This window comes from Bufo bufo, chromosome 1 (assembly GCF_905171765.1).
Source record: "Bufo bufo chromosome 1, aBufBuf1.1, whole genome shotgun sequence".
In the NCBI taxonomy this organism is placed as follows: Eukaryota; Metazoa; Chordata; class Amphibia; order Anura; family Bufonidae; genus Bufo; species Bufo bufo.
The window spans coordinates 336,655,639-336,675,104 of NC_053389.1; the positions used below are offsets into that span (position 1 = coordinate 336,655,639).

Below are 19,466 nucleotides of genomic sequence, written 5' to 3' on the forward strand. Positions count from 1 at the left end.
GGTAGATAAATAAATGTGAATAAAAAGTTGAATAAAAAGTTATCCCTTTTATAATTTGGAAAAAATAGAGGATAATAGAGTGATCGATGATCACCAGTATGTGAGAGGTGATAGATGCCCAGGGAAAAAAAATGTCCTAAGAAAAAAATGGTATAAATAATGATATATAGAGTGTATAGAAGAATTGTGGCGAGGATACCTAGATAAAGGTATATCCAAATACAAATCCCTCAGAAAAAAATGTGCACAAAGTCTTTCATGAAACGAATGATAATAAAAAGCTTGGAAAAATTGTCCTTCTTAAAAATACTAGAAAAATATTGGAAAAATGTTCATACAGTCTTTTATAAAGTGGCCACTGAACGAAAAATAAAATCAAGTAAAAGATGTAATCATTATATAGAGGATTATTGTCCTATGTTGCCCCTTTATATAATTGTGACTCCGTTAATGGGATATATAATAGGTAGCAATTTGCTGCTCAGCAGAGGATGGTGCGCCTTTGCCCCCAATATACTACAATAAGATCTGAATTTGAAATAGAACGCCATTACAAGAGGTTTGTTTATATATAAGTATGAAATGTAATTTAGGACTACCTCTTAGGAACCTGACATGGAGGTTTTTTATAAATATTTTTTATAAATACTTTTTATAACTTTTTTATATTAAATGGTTTTAGTTAACCAGTTTTTCCTTAAACATGAGTAAGGAAATACCAATCTTCATACATTCACTATTATATATTTTACATGTTTTTATGGGATATTTGCGTGTATTTTTTGGGAATTTGATGTTATTTATGCATTATATAACATGTTTTACTGTTTTTTAGAAAAAACGCATTGAAAACGCATCAAAACCGCATATGCGTTTTTTGGAGACCATGCGTTTTTTTTTTGTTTTTTTTTCAAAATCTCCAGCTTATTGTAATAAGGCTATATAACATAGCCTGACACGATGGTGACCTATTTGATATTTATATATTTTTATAGATATGTATATGAGGGATGTACATAGTTATGAAATCTGGATCGTTTTGAATATAAATGCAACAAAAAATGCAACAAAGACGCATCAATACTGCATAAGCGGTTACTTTATATTTGGTGTATCTTTGATATATACAATCCAGATCTATACATATCTAATGAAAACTATGGAAAGGAGTATGGAGGATATTTTGGTGTATCTAATATTAATTCATTCGAAGAGATCCCAATATTGAGATCCACCACAGATTTTGAGTAGAACCCGATCCATTTCAGAATTTGAGGAATACTTGGCTCATTTCCAAGTTGGATTAATTACTGAAGTCCTCTATAAAAGGAGAGACATTAGGGAGGGGAGGTCAACCACTGAGGAAGGGGCCACTAAGAGCCCCGAAACGCGTCTGGTACTGGACCCCCCGACTGGACCTAAGGACCACCAACCTTTGCAGCTTCGCCCCTTCTTGGAGAAAATAAATTGAAGGTGGAACGCATATCTGCAGAGCTGTGGAATACAAAGATACTACTGGCGCCAGTAAGTGAGGAACTTTGATTGTTCAATTGAAAAACAGCTTGCTGAAAACTCTCTGTGAAACCTACTAGGAGTTATCAAAGACTATTCCATTGTGAAGTTGTGGCTCACACGTACAAGCGGAGATCATACCCTGACTATTACGCGGGACGCCGCGGATTGCTGATCTGAGCCGCCTAAGTACATTTATTATGTGAGTAGACTATAATACAACTGACACATTATCCATTTGGAAATTAACGCTGTTACTTTGAACTGTGCGAATATTTGAATTCAGGACTATTCGTCTCTGTAAAAGATCTCAGGATATCGGATCAACTATTTCATCCGTCCTTTTTGTATATGGCACACTTCTGATATTGGACTGAACATTCGGATAGTTTTGGACTGTTTTCGTCCTCCATATATGCGGATTATTGGTCATATGCGAATTACTGATCATATCTGACTCTTATATATATCAAATAGGTCCTTTTATCGTTGTGTTACAGTGATTATATTTATATTTTAGATACTATTATTGATGTGTATGAATGTGTGTTAGAATATGTGTTTTTAATATTATAATAATTGATTCTAATTAATAAAGCACCACGGCTACTAGATATAGTGAGTGCCCAGCCCTTTTCTTTTGTATAATTTTTTGCTTGTTAGATTGGGTGAATCTGCGGGCTGTGAGCACCCATCCGGGTTTTTCCATACAGTAGTGCGACCCATTATCTGTGAATTAATCCTGCCTTTGCAGATATGTTTGCAGATAGTAGTTTTGCAAATATGGCAATAACTGTTAGTGGAGATAATCCATATGTCACTCTGTAAAGGAAAGGGGTGCTCTGTGCCTGAGTGCGGCGTCCCGCACTGTCTCTGGCTACAGAGATCACTTACCCTTCCCGACGCTTGTATTCTTTAGGTCCTCTGATGGTAGTTGGCTGTTCCTGGGAGGCTGTTGCAATTCAGTCCGATTCTCAGGAGTCGGCGGCGTGCCTCGTGTTGCCTAGGACGCCGGGGGGGACGTGGTTCGCGCGTCTGAAGAGTGACGTATGTGGTCACGTGATCGCGGACTCTGTCAGGCTTGTTCAGAGTGCTTCTCCTGCTCTGTAGCGAGTGGTGAATATTCCAGTAATGAAAATTGTACTGACAATAGAAAACCCTGGTAAATATGATGAAGGAGATTATGTACCGGGATGGTACTTCCATAAAATGTGGGGAGTCGCAACCTCCCAAGTAACGCAAATGTTCAAACCTAGAGATATGTATAAGTCTAGGGAATACCAACCCATCACAGGTGTCCCCAAAAACCCACTAGCCCCGCATATAGTTTCTTTAACCACCTCAGCCCCCATAGCTTAAACACCCTGAAAGACCAGGCCACTTTTTACACTTCTGACCTACACTACTTTCACCGTTTATTGCTCGGTCATGCAACTTACCACCTAAATGAATTTTACCTCCTTTTCTTCTCACTAATAGAGCTTTCATTTGGTGGTATTTCATTGCTGCTGACATTTTTACTTTTTTTGTTATTAATCGAAATTTAACGATTTTTTTGCAAAAAAATTACATTTTTCACTTTCAGTTGTAAAATTTTGCAAAAAAAACGAGATCCATATATAAATTTTGCTCTAAATTTATTGTTCTACATGTCTTTGATAAAAAAAAATGTTTGGGTAAAAAAAAATGGTTTGGGTAAAAGTTATAGCGTTTACAAACTATGGTACAAAAATGTGAATTTCCGCTTTTTGAAGCAGCTCTGACTTTCTGAGCACCTGTCATGTTTCCTGAGGTTCTACAATGCCCAGACAGTACAAACACCCCACAAATGACCCCATTTCGGAAAGTAGACACCCTAAGGTATTCGCTGATTGGCATAGTGAGTTCATAGAACTTTTTATTTTTTGTCACAAGTTAGCGGAAAATGATGATTTTTTTTAATTTTATTTTTTTCTTACAAAGTCTCATATTCCACTAACTTGTGACAAAAAATAAAAACTTCTATGAACTCACTATGCCCATCAGCGAATACCTTGGGGTGTCTTCTTTCCAAAATGGGGTCACTTGTGGTGTAGTTATACTGCCCTGGCATTCTAGGGGCCCAAATGTGTGGTAAGGAGTTTGAAATCAAATTCTGTAATAAATGGCCGGTGAAATCCGAAAGGTGCTCTTTGGAATGTGGGCCCCTTTGCCCACCTAGGCTGCAAAAAAGTGTCACACATGTGGTATCTCTGTATTCAGGAGAAGTTGGGGAATGTGTTTTGGGGTGTCATTTTACATATACCCATGCTGGGTGAGATAAATATCTTGGTCAAATGCCAACTTTGTATAAAAAAATGGGAAAAGTTGTCTTTTGCCAAGATATTTCTCTCACTCAGCATGGGTATATGTAAAATGACATGCCAAAACACATTGCCCAACTTCTCCTGAATACGGAGATACCAGATGTGTGACACTTTTTTGCAGCCTAGGTGGGCAAAGGGGCCCATATTCCAAAGAGCACCTTTCGGATTTCACTGGTCATTTTTTCACAGAATTTGATTTCAAACTCCTTACCACACATTTGGGCCCCTAGAATGCCAGGGCAGAATAACTACCCCACAAGTGACCCCATTTTGGAAAGAAGGCCTGTCACACATCTGGTATCTCCGTATTCAGGAGAAGTTCGGCAATGTGTTTTGGGGTGTCATTTTACATATACCTATGCTGGGTGAGAGAAATATCTTGGCAAAAGACAACTTCAACTGCCCTTCTGGTGCTCGCTACGTCACCATGTTGTACGGCAGTGCTGGTACTAGGTCCAGGAAGGGCTGCGCTGCTGGTGTATGCCTCACCACGTGATCCGGCAGCGACAGCCCCACTCTGCTGCTCTTGAAGCGGATCCTGCGTAACCTGTGGTCTAGCGACACGGGGCCGGGTACGCCTGGTGCTATCAGGGACCTCAGCCTCCTCGTCCGAACTTTGGGTCAGAGAGCCACTGCTTTCTACAGGTTCATATTCTGACCCGCTAGATTCGTCAGATGAGGGTCCCCACTCCTCATCCGACTGGGTCAGAATCCTGTAGGCCTCTTCAGAAGAATACCCCCTGTTTGACATTTTGGACTACTAAATTTAGGGGTATTCCCTGAGACTACCCAAGAAAAAAAGCAAACCTGTCTTACAAAGGGGAGGCTAGCGAAGTAGCGGAGGCCGCTGCGGTTGATTAAAAATATCAAAACTGATTTTTTTTATCGCCGCAGCGCGTGTAAAGTGAATGTGCAGTGATCAAAAAATATATATTTTTTGTCACTGCGGCGGGGCGGGCGTGGGTGAACGCACGTGTGGGCGACCGATCAGGCCTGATCGGGCAAACACTGCGTTTTGGGTGGAGGGCGAGCTAAGGTGACACTAATACAATTATAGATCTGACCGTGATCAGTTTTGATCACTTACAGATACTATAAAAGTACAAATGCTGATTAGCGATACGCTAAACAGCGAATAAGTGACTGCGGTGCGGTGGGCTGGGCGCTAACTCACGCTAAACTACCTAACCAAGGGGCCTAAACTATCCCTAAAACCTAACAGTCAATACCAGTGAAAAAAAAAAAGTGACAGTTTACACTGATCACTTTTTTTCCTTTCACTAGTGATTGACAGGGGCGATCAAAGGGGTGATCAAAGGGTTAATTGGGGTGCAGGGGGGTGATCTGGGGCTACAGTGTAGTGTTGGTGCTACTCACAGTTCAGTCTGCTCCTCTGCTGGATCCAACCGACGAAAAGGACCAGCAGAGGAGCAGACAAGCCATATAACAGATCATATTTACTAATATGATCTGTTATACGGCTTGTGATTAGTTTTTTTGAAAATCGCCAGCCTGCCAGCCAATGATCGTTGCTGGCAGGCTGGTGACGAACTTGTTCTTTAACTTTTGCCGGCCCGCGATGCGCATGCGCGTGCCGGCTCTGACCGAAATCTTGCGTCTCGCGAGATGACGCACGGATGCGTCCAGGAGGAATGAATCAACCACCTTCCGGACGCATCCGTGCGTTAGGCGGTCGGGAGGTGGTTAAAAAACCTAAGGGCCGGGGCGTGGTCTGCTGGGCATGGAGTGAGGACGCATCCCTGTGGAGCTCCCCCAGCCATCCTGCTAATATCCTGAAATTGCCAGTGTACCGTGTTTTATCCACCTCAGCCTGCTCTGTTATTCTCCCCTGGACTGCAGGAGTACCCCGGAGCACAGACTGCGATTCCTGTGGAGCAGGCAGTGTGACTTTCCCTACCTTCCTCTCGGGGTAGCGGAGGACGGCCATCTTGGGGAGGTGAGGAGCGGTGTCCCCCGGCAGGACGCAGTAGCAGGGAGCCGACGCCGTCATTGTTAGGCGCTGGAGTGAGCTGCGGAGTCGCGGTAAGTTGCCGCTGAATACTTGCCACCGTCGGGCCTCTCACCGGGAGCTTTGCTGGGCAGTGTGGAGTGTGACGCCCGCCATCTTGCTGCAGGAGAAGGAGCGCACGTGGCTGAACGCCGGTGGCTGAAGAAGGAGCTTGGCTGGGGAGAGTGCTCCTGTTATGTGGATTCCCTATAGCCCTCTCTCGTTAAGGGCAACACCGAAGTTTTAGCTGCTACTCCCATATTTTATCTATCTATCTCCTGGTGGGCAGACTTTCATCTGTAAGAGACTCTGCTGTTTAAGCCAGTGTGTGAGCTGTCTCTCCTGTCTGACACTCCAGTGTTTTTTTTACCATTAGGCTCTATTAAACTGATGGGCCGCAAAACCGCTTCTCTCGCTTGCTCTACATCTGCAAAAGAATTTGTGGACGGTACTAGTCAAACTGATATGGAGCTGGATGTCTCTGGGGCCTCTGTGTCCCCTGTGGATAAGATAATGGCGGCAATAGCGAAGTGTCAGACGACATTGACTGCTAAAATTGATCATCTGCAAAGTGATGTTAATTGCCTTCGTCATGATGTGGAAAAGATGAGAGAGCGGGCCAGTGAGGTGGAGCGCCGCTTGGGAGAGGTGGAAGACTCTGCGAATGCGACTACCGCAACGACCAGAACCTTACAGCAACAGGTGAAGACCCTGCTTGCCAGGGTGGATGATGCGGAAAACCGCAATAGGAGAAATAATGTGAGGATCCTGGGACTGCCTGAGAGAATAGAGGGTTCCTCTCCTGAAATCTATGCTGAACAGCTGATCCGATCTGTTTTGTCTCCCATTGATTTGTCTACAAGCTTTGTGGTTGAGAGGGCGCACAGGATTCCAACCAGACCCTTGCCGCCGGGTGCCGCTCCTAGACCTTTTATAATGCGGCTCCAGAATTACAGAGATCGAGACGCCATATTAGCAGCAGCCAGACGCAAGAAAGATATTCAAGTGGATAACACCAGGATTTCCTTCTATCCTGACTTCACGGCGGAAGTCCAGAAGCAACGTCGCCAGTTTGCTGCAGTTCGAGCTCGCCTCCGTGAGTTGGGGCTGAAGTACGCCATAATGTATCCGTCCAGACTGCGGATCCAGGAGGGTGACCGTGCCAAATTTTTTCAAACGCCAGAGGAGGCCATGGACTGGCTTGATCATTCGCATCCGGGATGATGGCTGCGACGGAGAAGATTACACCGTTGGCGTCAAGAGTTTTTTCTGCCTGAACTGGGGGGCATTGTTTTTCTTAGTTAGCTCCTAGGCTGGGGCAGGCAGGATTATATGTTGCAATTTAATAGCTTACTATTATCAGGGGTGAGCTCCGTTCAAGGTGATGTACCTGTAGTGAATAATTGCTATATTGATTCTCTGTTAACGAGTTCTGAGTACTCAGGATAGACCTACGTTAGTTTAACAAGTTTAGGGCTCCAGAAGCTTAGATAGGTTGGGGTAGTCTAGGCAGGGTTAGGCATGGGTATGTTCATTGTTCAATTTGTCTTGTACGTGTGTGTGTGTGAGTGCGACAGTGACACGGGTGTTGATTGGTCCATGTATCTCCGGAAAGAATGGCGGGATGTAAGATAATCTCCTGGAATGTGAGAGGTCTGAACGATAAGATCAAAAGAGCTTTGGTGTTTAATTATGTTAAAAAGTATAAGCCGGATATTCTTGTTTTTCAGGAAACTCATCTTAAAGGGCGAAAGGTGCTATCTATTAAGAGGCCGTGGGTGGGTCCTGTGTATCACGCAACTTACTCCAACTATGCCAGGGGAGTTTCGGTACTGGTCAGTAAGTCTCTTCCCTTTCAGCTGATCTCCGTGCACATTGATCCGTTAGGGAAATATGTCCTACTGCAGGCCACTATCTGGGGTCATGGGGTTATACTGGTGGCCGTATATGTACCGCCGCCGTTCGCGAGGGAATTGTTAGACCATATTATGACTCGAGTAGCTGTTCTTCCGGTAGCCCCCCTTTTCATGCTAGGGGATTTTAACGCTACACTGGATGCCCGGCTGGACAGGCTTCGGCCGACTGCTAGACATGTGCCGACGCTTCAACATTGGGCACAGGCGAATAATTTATTTGAGATTTGGAGAGGACTCCATCCTATGGCCAGACAGTATTCCTGTCATTCTGCCTCGATTCATTCTATGTCTCGCATTGATCTGGCCTTTGCGAACCAGGCGGGCATTCAGTGGGTGAGGGAGGCGGAATACTTGCCAAGGGGAATCTCTGATCATGCCCCCCTGCAGGTAGTGCTTAGGCTTCCGGTTGGTAGGCCACGCCCTGTCTGGAGACTTAATCCCAAATGGCTGGAGGTACTTCCGATGCGTGTGGCTTGTGTTGAGGGCATTTCGACATTTTGGGCAGAGAATGAGGGATCCTCTAATCCTTTGGTGGAATGGGATGCGTCTAAGGCTGTGTTGAGGGGGATTGTAATAACGGCAGTAGCAACCCACAGACTAGAACTGGCTGTCACTAGAGTGAAGCTGGAGGAGAAACTAGCGATAGCTGAAAAAGAATATGTGGATGACCCCACGCCAGTGCATCGGTCCGAATGGCTCTCCATACAGAGACAGTATGTCTTGCATTTAACTGAATATACGCAGAAACGTCTACTGTCCCTGAAACAGAATTGTTTCGCGGAAGGAGATAAGAGTGGGAAGGCATTAGCGTATCTTGCTAGAGTGGAAACACCGCAAGCGGTGGTGGCGGGCATTCGGAGTGATGCAGGGGAGTTATGCACATCACCGGAGGATATTAGTGCCCAATTTGTTACATATTACTCAGCCCTTTATGCCTCCAGAGCCGCTAAGTCACCTGAGGATACCTTGCGGTTTTTGGATGCCATTCCCTTGCCACAGCTGTCTCGTTCGGATCAGCAGATGTTAGATGCGCCCATAACGCAACAAGAGATCCAGACGGCAATTTCATCTATGTCAGGGGGTAGGGCTCCTGGTCCGGATGGCTTTCCAGTGGAATGGTATGCTTTCCAAATTAAGGATGGGAGTTCGAGACTCTGTAATATGTTTGCGCATGCGTTTGAAACAGGAGAATTGCCGACATCATTTCGGGAAGCTACTATAGTAGTGATCCACAAACCTGGGAAGCCTCCGGACCAATGCAGCTCTTATAGGCCGATATCGCTAATTAATTCTGATGCTAAGATTTTAGCTAAGGTGTTGGCTACTCGATTGTCGGCTGTTATACTTTCTATAGTTGGAGTGGATCAGTCGGGTTTTATGCCTGGGAAATCCACGGACATAAATCTTCGGCGTCTTTTTACGAACTTACAGGTGAAGCATGATAACGCAGGTAATAGAGCGATAGCATCACTAGATAATGAAAAGGCGTTCGACTCTGTCGAATGGCAGTTTATGTGGGCGGTCATGGCAAAACTAGGGATCCCCCAAAATTTTCTGCGGTGGGTTCACTTGTTGTACATGCATCCAACGGCCCGGGTGAGGGTGAACGGTTACCTATCTCAGCCATTCCCGTTGGGGAGGGGTACTAGACAGGGGTGCCCGTTGTCCCCTCTTTTATTTGCGTTGATTATGGAACCCCTTTCTATCAGTATCGATGGCAGTGCTGGGATTAGGGGTTGGGAGATAGCGGGCATCTCTGAGAAGATTTCATTATATGCTGACGACATGCTGATATATTTGGGTGATGTGGGCCCTTCCTTGGAGAACCTTTTGGATTTAGTCAACTCATACGGTTCCTATTCAGGTCTACGTGTGAATTGGGCTAAGTCGGCATTATACTTGGTGGATGATGTGTCTTCTCAGGGTATATCCCCGTCTTCGTCCCTTCAGGTAGTGGATCGCTTTACGTACCTAGGAATAGTTATTCACAAAGATGTGTCGTGCTTTGCTGCCCTTAACCTGGGCCCGGTTGTGCAATATGTCCAGCGGAGGCTGAAGGCGTGGGAGGCCTTCCCGCTGTCTTTGATTGGCCGTATAAATGTTTTTAAGATGGTCTTGTTACCCAAATTATTATATATTTACAGGGCGGCCCCTGTTATAATTCCTAAATCGCACTTTAAGAATATGGATTCTATGTTGACAACCTTTTTGTGGAACAAGTCGGTCCCACGCATAGCTAGAGAAACTCTAAAGGCTCCGTATAGCAGAGGAGGTTTAGCGCTCCCTGATCTGTACTTGTATTATATAGCGGCGCAATTAAACTATGTTGCATGGTGGGTTCAGGCTGACCCTAGTAATCCTGCTGTAGTGTTAGAAGCCGCATTAATGGGTTCTTATGAAGCCATGACTAATTTAGTGTACAGGAACGGGCAGTATCCACTGCGGCACCGAACGTCGCTCATGACTAGTGTGTTGAAGGCATGGAGCTCTTTTGTGGGGGTGAGAAATGAGGATGACGACCTGGGAGTCCTATGGTCTCCTGTCCTACCGTTATGGAGAAACCCTTTATTGTCAGAATTAGTATCACTGCCAGACTATGAATTCTGGCCACAGCGTGGTGTCAAATACCTCACTCAGTTGTATGAGGAGGGATACTTTAAATCATTCTCGTCCCTACAGGCGGAGTGTGGATCGCAGCGATCCTCCCTGTTTAAATTCTTTCAGTTGAGGCACGCCTGTAACGCCCAATTTGGGCCTGGCCCATTGAGAATAGAATTTAGCCCTGTTGAGAAAATTGTTAGGCGAGTCCAACAGACTAAGATGGTCTCTGAGTTGTATGGGTTCCTTATATCGGTTCGCCCCTCCCCGATTGCAAAAGCGTTTGGCAAGTGGCGCGCGGATATTCCTAGTTTAGCATCTCATCATGAAAAAGAACTGTTTTCCTCCTGGAGGGGGACGGTGATCTGTGCATGGGATCAGCTGATTCAGGCAAAATGGTTACATAGAGTGTATTATACTCCGGTACGGTTAATGCATATGCGGAAGCTTTCCTCTGACTCATGTACCCGATGTAACGCCGCCAAAGGTACACTCATGCACATGGTCTGGGAGTGTCCCATTATAGCTAAATTTTGGGCTGATGTACATGCCTTTTTTGACACCAAATTAGGATTCCCAGCGGTAGTAACACCTGAGGTTTGTTTGCTGGGTTTGGTTAATGAGATTATTCCGACCAAATACATGAGAATCCTTTACAGGTTACTATTATTTTATGCTAGGAAATCCATCCTGCTGAACTGGAAGCCTCCTAAACAACCAGCGATCTCTCATTGGATTACTTTGATTAATACCACATTGTCTCTGTATAAGCTTACCTATGAGGCCAGGGGCATTCCAGAGAAATTTGAGAAGATCTGGGGGATATGGATCAACGCCAATACGGTTGAGTTGTGAAGTGGAATGTTTCAGTTCGAGACCGTGTCACTGTCGGTGTGTATGTGTGTATGCATGGAATCAGACGCTGTGAGTAATTCTTTTTTGACTATGGTTAATAGGGTCTTCACCCATATGATCTTATATTTGGGAATTTATTGTGTCCATATTGTTCCCATAGTATTGTGGCCCTTTGTGACATTGTCTGATGGGTATGTATGTTCATTGCTAATTCGTACCGGGTATGTCCCCGGTGGTTTTTGTTTCTGTCTGTAACAACGATTTAAAATTTATAAATAAAGCCTTTTAAAAAAAAACAAACCTAAGGGCCATATCTGATCCCACATATGAGGATACTTTGGCCATGGAGACTGTTTTTTCTGATGCTAATTTGTGGCTGGAGTGGATGAAGTATAGTGCAGCCTCTGTGAATAAAAGTAACTGTTACATATGCGGTGCTGCCAAACCACACTAGGTACCGTACCCCTAATGTTACCAGAAAGTGTTGAAGAATGTTTTTTGACTCTTTTTGTTAATATGTCTTATAACCACAGTGCATGTACAGAATGGAAATAAAAATACCCTCTGTTGTTGAAAAATCCTCACCCAGGGGCAGGTATTCAGGTATATCCAGGTAACTACACATGTTACAAAGGGAGTACACATGGGAGGAATGTACAGAATTTCACCAAAGGATATTGTTATAAATACAGCAATCTGAACATATCCCTCACTCAGAACCAAGTATGCTCCATAGGAGATGTGTACTGGATCTGCGGAGATGGAAAAATAAGATCCAGACTGGAAGGTGCCTGGAAAGGTGAATGTGCGCTTGCCAAAGCTATAATGAACATGCACATTTTTACTGAATCCGATATTACAGACAAAGGGGTGCTAAAGATAAACAAAAGAAGCAGCCCCCTTTGAAGTTTTGATCCCTATGTGTATATAGATGCAATAGGTGTTCCAAGAGGGGTCCCAGATGAGTTCAAAGCTAGAGATCAAGTAGCCGCCGGATTTGAATCAATATTTCCTATCATTACTGTGAATAAAAATGTGGATTGGATAAATTACATATACTACAATCAGCAAAGGTTTGTAAACTATACCAGAGATGCATTACAAGGGGTAGCAGAAGAACTACAAGCAGACTCAATCATGACATTCCAGAATCGAATGATGTTGATATGATTCTTGCAGAGAAGGGCGGAGTGTGCCGAGTATTGACTGATCCAACCTCCTGCTGCACATACATACTAAATAATACTGGCCCCACTGGTAGGGCACAATAGCTATAAAAAAGCTTGAAGATCTGTCAATAGAACTGAAAAAGAACTCAGGTATAAATAATCCATGGGATCAATACTTTGGGTGGTTCACAAGTTGGATTGTCATACTAATAGTAATTGTAGTAATAGGTGTAGTAGCATTATGTGTTATTCCTTGTGTGAGACAAATGCTAGAAAAAGGGCTCTCTAATATGTCATTATATCAGACTACTCTACCCCAGGAGGATTGTAGCCCAGATGGGTATAAGAATTAACTAATATCATATAGAGAGAAAAGGACAAGAAAGGAAAGAACCATGTAGTGTGATACACTAAGGCTCAGTTCAGACCTGAGCGTTCTGAAAGGAGCGCTCTGTATGCGCGATTGTACGGGCGTTTACAATCGCGCATACAGAGACAAGCGTACACACAGTGTCGCGAGTTCCCGAAAGTCTATGTACGGGAACGCGCGACAAGCGCCCAAAAAAACGCTCCTGTACTTGTTTGAGCGTCGGGCGTTTTACAGTGCGATCGTACGCGCTGTAAAACGCCCAGGTGAGAACCATTCCCATAGGGAAGCATTGGTTTCTCCTTGTTGAGCGTTTTACAGCGCGTAGGAACGCGCTGTAAAACGCTCAGGCCTGAACTGAGCCTAAAGGTTCTAAGAGGGGATTTGAAAGGAATCCATGTTTTTATATGTTAAAAATAATTCTGTTACGTTTTTGTTGCTCTTTTACTGTCTGTAGAATAGTACGTGTTAATATGATAGGTTGAATAAACAACTTACGTTGATATGCTAATAAAGGGGGTAAAACCACCTCTATATAACCTGTGTGCATTAAAAATAAACTTCAGAGTGTTCATTCAGTACATCATTGTTGTGTCTTTTATTCCCTAAAGAGTGAAGCTCTCTCCTGACGTCAGAACAAGACTCAAACCAAGCCGATACTAGAAGTTTGGTGCCAGGGGTACCAAGTGGGATGTTGAGATTTCCTAACACGCGCTTGCAGCGCAGATGTGACAATTCACTGCAGACACCTTTTATAGGCAAAGTGTTGATAAATTTTGGAAAATATATATTTGTTTTCAGTAATATGTTTCCCAATATCTGGCCCTGACACATACACACGCTATTGCAGCGCAGATTTGACAATTCCCTGTAGACACCATTTATAGGCAAAGTGTGGATAAATTATGGAAAATATATATTTGTTGTCAGTAATATTTTTCCCAATATCTGGCACTGACACAAACATACGCGCTTGCAGCGCAGATGTGACAATTCACTGTAGGGACCATTTATAGGAAAATTATGGATAAATTATGGAAAATATATATTTGTTGTCAGTAATATTTTCCCCCCTCACCTATTACAGCACCCTTGGATAGTGTCCGCCCCCTCCTCAGGACAGGAAACAGGAACCACAACCACTTTAAAAGGAGGGATCAACCCCCTACACGCCAGTTCTGTTTCCTGTCCTAAGGGACAGGGTTGGATATCCACAGCCACGAGGATCTAATGAGTTGCGGGCGCCCCGTGTATTTAATTATAAGGAGGGCTTACCCGGCGGCGTAAGACTTCTGAGGAAGCCGCTGCAGAGCCTGAGCCTATGACTCTTCCTCCCGCTCCAGTCCCTTCTCGGTTCGTGAGGTTTGAATGCTTCCCGGATGCGCAGACCTCTGTGGCCGTGTCCGCATGGTCGGCTGCCGGCCTTTGACACACTTACGGTTTCTGGCAGTAGGAGGAAGTTCAAAGCTGTAGACTGGAAGTGGGGGGAGCTGGTGCGCGCCCGGCAGAGTTAAATTTCAGCCAGCTCATACTGATAGCCGGAGAAGAAGCTAGCAGTCTGTTTTTCCATTTCTGCTGCTACAGTATGTGACCATGGAGCAGACACCGCGCGCAGATCCCACTGAATGAATGAATCGTCGGTACCATGGAGGGGTAAGAGGGGTGAATAACCCATAAACTCTAAGGTTGCAGTTTCTTATGGGGCTATTTTTCTGTATTTAGGTCTCCAAGGAGAGTAGAAGGGTCTCCAGATCTAAGGATAGAGGGTGTGCTATATGTAAGAAAAAGTTACCCTCGGGCTGAGGAAAGACTGTCAGACCTGTGTAAGCAAGTTGTTGGAGGATGAGGCCCCGTCTATTATGACTAGTCGGATGATCCGGGATAAAGTTAAGGAGTGAAGGAGTCAGTTAACAGCCTCTTAGAAGGTCACCCCAGCACCTCTGCAGCCGCCTCTATCCCCCCTCCAGCGATCAGGAATTACTGTCAGGATTGGAGGAAGAGGGAGAAAGACTGTCATCGGATGAATCCTTTGATGATCATGTAGTGGGAAGACCGAGAATATTAACCTATTATCCCTATTGATAACAGCAGCAATATTTTCATGTATATCAAAGCCCTTCATTTTTCTTGGACCCAGGCCCTCAATCATGGAGTCCCGTACAGACTGTGGTGCTTTATAATTGTCTAACCCCATGGTGGCTCTGACAACCCTAAGCAGAGAGCTTAGGGTTGTCAGAGCCACCATGGGGTTAGACAATTATAAAGCACCACAGTCTGTACGGGACTCCATGATTGAGGGCCTGGGTCCAAGAAAAATGAAGGGCTTTGATATACATGAAAATATTGCTGCTGTTATCAATAGGGAATGGAGTAAGCCAGATAGGAAATTTTTTATTCCCTCTTCCATAAAACGTAAATATTCATTTGATGAGGAAGTCTCTGCTTGTTGGAATAGGGCCCCAAAACTAGATGCCCCAGTCGCCAAGATTTTAAAAAAAGCGGGCCGGCCCTTCCCTTTGAAGACACAGGCTACCTAAAAGACCCCATGTATAGAAGGGCGGAAATTTATTTAAAAAAGAGCTGGGAAGCTACGGAGCTTTTAGACCTGCCATTGCGGCCACTTCCATGGCTAGATCCCTAAAAATTTGGATGAAAGATTTAGTGAATCATATAAAGGAAGGAACCCCTAGAGAGCAAGGGTCCTTATTTCCCACTATTTTTAATGCCATGGATTTTCTAGCCGATGCGTCGGCAGATTGAGTTAAAATTTTCTGCTAGAGCTTCCGCCCTATCTAATTCAGCACATAGAGCAATTTGGTTGAAGGATTGGAAGGGAGATTCTACCTCCAAGGCCAAACTATGCACTATTCCATGAGAAGGCCTCAGACAGAAAGAAGGGGTTCCCTTCCACTAGTTAGCAACCTCCTAAGATACCCTTCCATTCTCAGACATATAAGGGTGGTTATAGGAGAAAGGAGGTGTCTAGGCAAACTTCAGGTACTACCAGAAGGTCCAAGGGATATCTTTTTTCCAGAGCAGAGGCCTCAAAGAAGGTGCCACAATGACGCCAGGACCCCGGTAGGAGGTCGGATTTCTCATTTTGCAGAACAGTGGCAGAAGATATCAAACAGCCCATGGATAATATCCATCCTAAGGGAGGGCTACAAGATAAATTTTCAGAGGTTGCCGCCAGAAAGATTCATTATAACAGATTATTGTTCAAATCCTCAGAAACAGGCGGCCATAGTTTCAGAGGTATCTTCCCTATTAGAAAAGAATGTTCTGTTGGAAGTCCCAGTGCAAGAAAGAACAGAAGGGTTTTTTTCAACTCTCTTTTTTGTAAAGAAGCCGAACGGCTCCTATCGTACAATAATACATTTGAAACTTCTGAACCATTTTCTAGTGTACAAAAGATTTTGTATGGAAACAATCAAGTCAGTGATTTTAAATCTGTTTCCAAAATGTTTTATGGTGTCCCTGGATCTCAGGGATGCCTACTACCATGTCCCTATACATCCCAGTCATCAAAAGTACCTAAGGGTAGCGGTTCAGTTAGAGGACAGGGTCCTGAATGTGCAATTTCAGGCGCTCCCCTTCGGGTTGTCACAGGCCCCCAGGGTATTCACAAAGATTATAGCAGAGATGATGACTCATTTGAGGGAAAAGGATTTAGTCGTTATCCCATATCTGGACGACTTTCTCCTTCTCCCTAAGACATTCACACAGCTGAAGGAGCAGATTTCATGTTTCAGGGAAGTATTGGACAGATTAGGATGAGATCTAAACATAGAAAAGTCCAGTTTAATTTTGAGTCAGGTGTGCACCTTTTTAGGGATGACCCTAGATTCAAAGTCACAGATGTGTCTGCTTCCCCTTCACAAAGCTTATCTGATCAGATCCAGAGCTCCATACCTGTTTTTCCATCAGTCCATTTCCCTAAGACAAGCCATGTCAGTTTTAGGGCTTATGACAGCTGGGCCATCCACATAGCCCTGCCCCAGAAGTGGAAGAGATTGAGTGCACCGATGACCAACTACTTATGTTTCAGGATGAGTACATGGGAGAACCACTGCAGCACGTCTCGGATGATGATGAAACACAGGTGGCAACTGAGGGCAAGGAAGGCAGGGGTGAAAACTGGGTGGAAGATGATGTGGAGGACGATAAGGTCCTCGACCCCACATGGAATCAAGGTCATGCGAGTGACGTGTGCAGTTCGAAGAAAGAGGCGGTGGTCGCACAGAGCCACCAGCACAACAAAAGAGGGAGCAGGGTGCAAAAGCGGAGCGGCCGTCCCCTAGACAGTATGCCTGCTATAACCTAAGACACCAAGGAACCGAGCACACCAAAGCCAGCTCCAAGGAGTTCTCTGGCGTGGCAGTTCTTCAGACAATGTGCTGACGACAAGACACGAGTGGTTTGCACGCTGTACAATCAGAGCCTGAAGCGAGGCATAAACGTTCTCACCCTGAGCACAACCTGCATGACCAGGCAACTAAGTGCAAAGCATGAGCTGCAGTGGAGTAGACACCTCAAAAACCAAGTTAGGTCTCTGGCTCCTCCTGCTTCCTCTTCTGCTGCAGTCTTGGCCTCTTCATCCCCCTCTGGAGTGACAGTAGCACCTGCCACCCTGCAAACAGAGGATGTGCCAGCAACACCACCACCTCGGTCACCAAGCATCTCCACAATGTCACATGGAAGCGTTCATCTGTCTATCTCCCAAACACTGGAGCGGAAGAGGAAGTACCCCCCTACCCACCCCGATCCGTGGCCCTGAATTCCAGCATTTCCAAATCCCTGGCCTTTGAAATGCTGTCATTCTGTCTGGTGGACACGGACAGTTTTAAGAATCTGATGGCGGTGGCTGTCCCACAGTATGTTGTTCCCAGCCGCAACTACTTTTCCAGGCAAGCCATCCCTTCCCTGCACAACCAAGTGGGGGACAAAATCAGGTGTGCACTGTTCAATGCCATCTGTGGCAAGGTCCACCTAACTACGGAAAAAGTGGACCAGAAAGCCACGTCAGGGATGTTATATCTCCCTAACAGCACACTGGGTAAATTCAATGGCAGCTGGGCCTGAGGCGGATAGCAGTTTGGCGCATGTTCTTCCACCGAGGATTGCAGGGTGTTTCTCTTTGCCTCATGTTGCTTCCTCCTCCTACTCCGCTTCCTCATCCTCTACCGCCTCCTCATCCGGTCAGCATAACAACTTCACCACCAACTTCAGCACAAAAAGGGGGAAACGACAGCAGGCAGTTTTGAAACTTATCTGTTTGGGGGACAAACACCACACCACGCAGGAGCTGTGGACGGGCATGGAACAACAGACCGATGAGTGGTTGGTGCCAGTGAGCCTGAAGCCCGGCCTGGTGGTGTGCGATAATGGGTGAAATCTCGTAGCAGCCCTGGGCCTAGCCGGTTTGACGCACATGTGCTGAATTTAATTTAATAACTTGTCCCACATCTCCACCCGATCAGCTTTCCGTTGGATGTGGTATCCCTTTCTCAGGCTCCCTCTCCGGCATGGAACCCTGATTCCCCATTACCCGTGATCACCATGGTAGGCTCATAAATAACATTGAAAGCTGATAGGGAAGATATCCAATTGGATCGTGGACGTCACGGGGACATGCGATCAGGCAGAAGTTATCTAGAGTCAACAAAGTGGCAGCAGGGCCTCTCCTGTATAACGTTTTCTCATCCAAAATACTAAAGTGACATTCCCTGTAATTTTTTATTACTCATTCCAATAACAGGGCATCTTAAGAGTCCTGTATTGTTATTTATAGTCACTACTTCCCCGAGTCGGGAGTGGGTAACTGCCACGCGCCCCCTCCTTTCCTTTGATTCTTCCGCTTTAACAACTTGTCCCACATTTCCACCCGATCAAATTTCAGCCATTGACCTCCCTTGGATGTGGTATACCTTTCTCAGGCTCCCTCTCCGACATAGAACCCTGATTCCCTGTTACCTGTGATCACCATGGTAGGCGCATAAAAGAACATCAAAATTTGATAGGGAAGATATCCAATTGGATCATGGACGTCACGGGGACGTGCAACATAGTGTAGCAATATATGTGCACATGCCTACACGTAATGACTGATGGGTCTGCCCCCTTCAAGTTTAGGTCTCTATTGACTTCAATGCGGTTCATTGTTTGGGGTCAAGTTAGGGTCAAGTTCGGCAGAACCTTTCGAACCCGAACATCCACGAGTCTTCTCATCACTAATTAGGAAGTTTCATCTTGAGTTCCCTTTGAAGCCTAGTCCCTATGTTGAGGGTCCGTTGCCCCTCTTATGATGGGAAGTAATGTAACACACTTACCTGACTAGGCTCCAGTGACATGGCTCTCAACTCCGGCACCCTTGCATTGAGAGAGATGTGCTGCTGAGCCACACCCCCCAGTGACGTGGTCACGTCCCTAGCAACAGAGTGCAAGCTCTGTTTCTCCACGCAGCGTGCGTGCACTAGGGGAAATTAGCAGCAGGCTGAATGACAGCCCAGCTGCCCCATTATTGTGCAGCTTTTATCCGGTCCTATGGAGTGCCAAGTCCATGGACCTATCAGGTTCTAATTCAGGGACTCAGAACTCAATTCCCTTCTGGCCATAAGCCTTTGCCAGTGATAGTCCTTGGACTTACCAGCTGTGTTCCTGATTCTTGTTCCTGTGCTTTATTGGATTGCTCATGCT

At 45.2% G+C, this 19,466-nt stretch overlaps 1 pseudogene; it reads left to right on the forward strand.

The window, feature by feature from the left end:
• Nucleotides 1-7,481: 7,481 nt before the first annotated feature.
• The window catches only part of LOC120977560, a 140,854-nt pseudogene continuing 128,869 nt past the window's right edge, over nucleotides 7,482-19,466 (forward strand).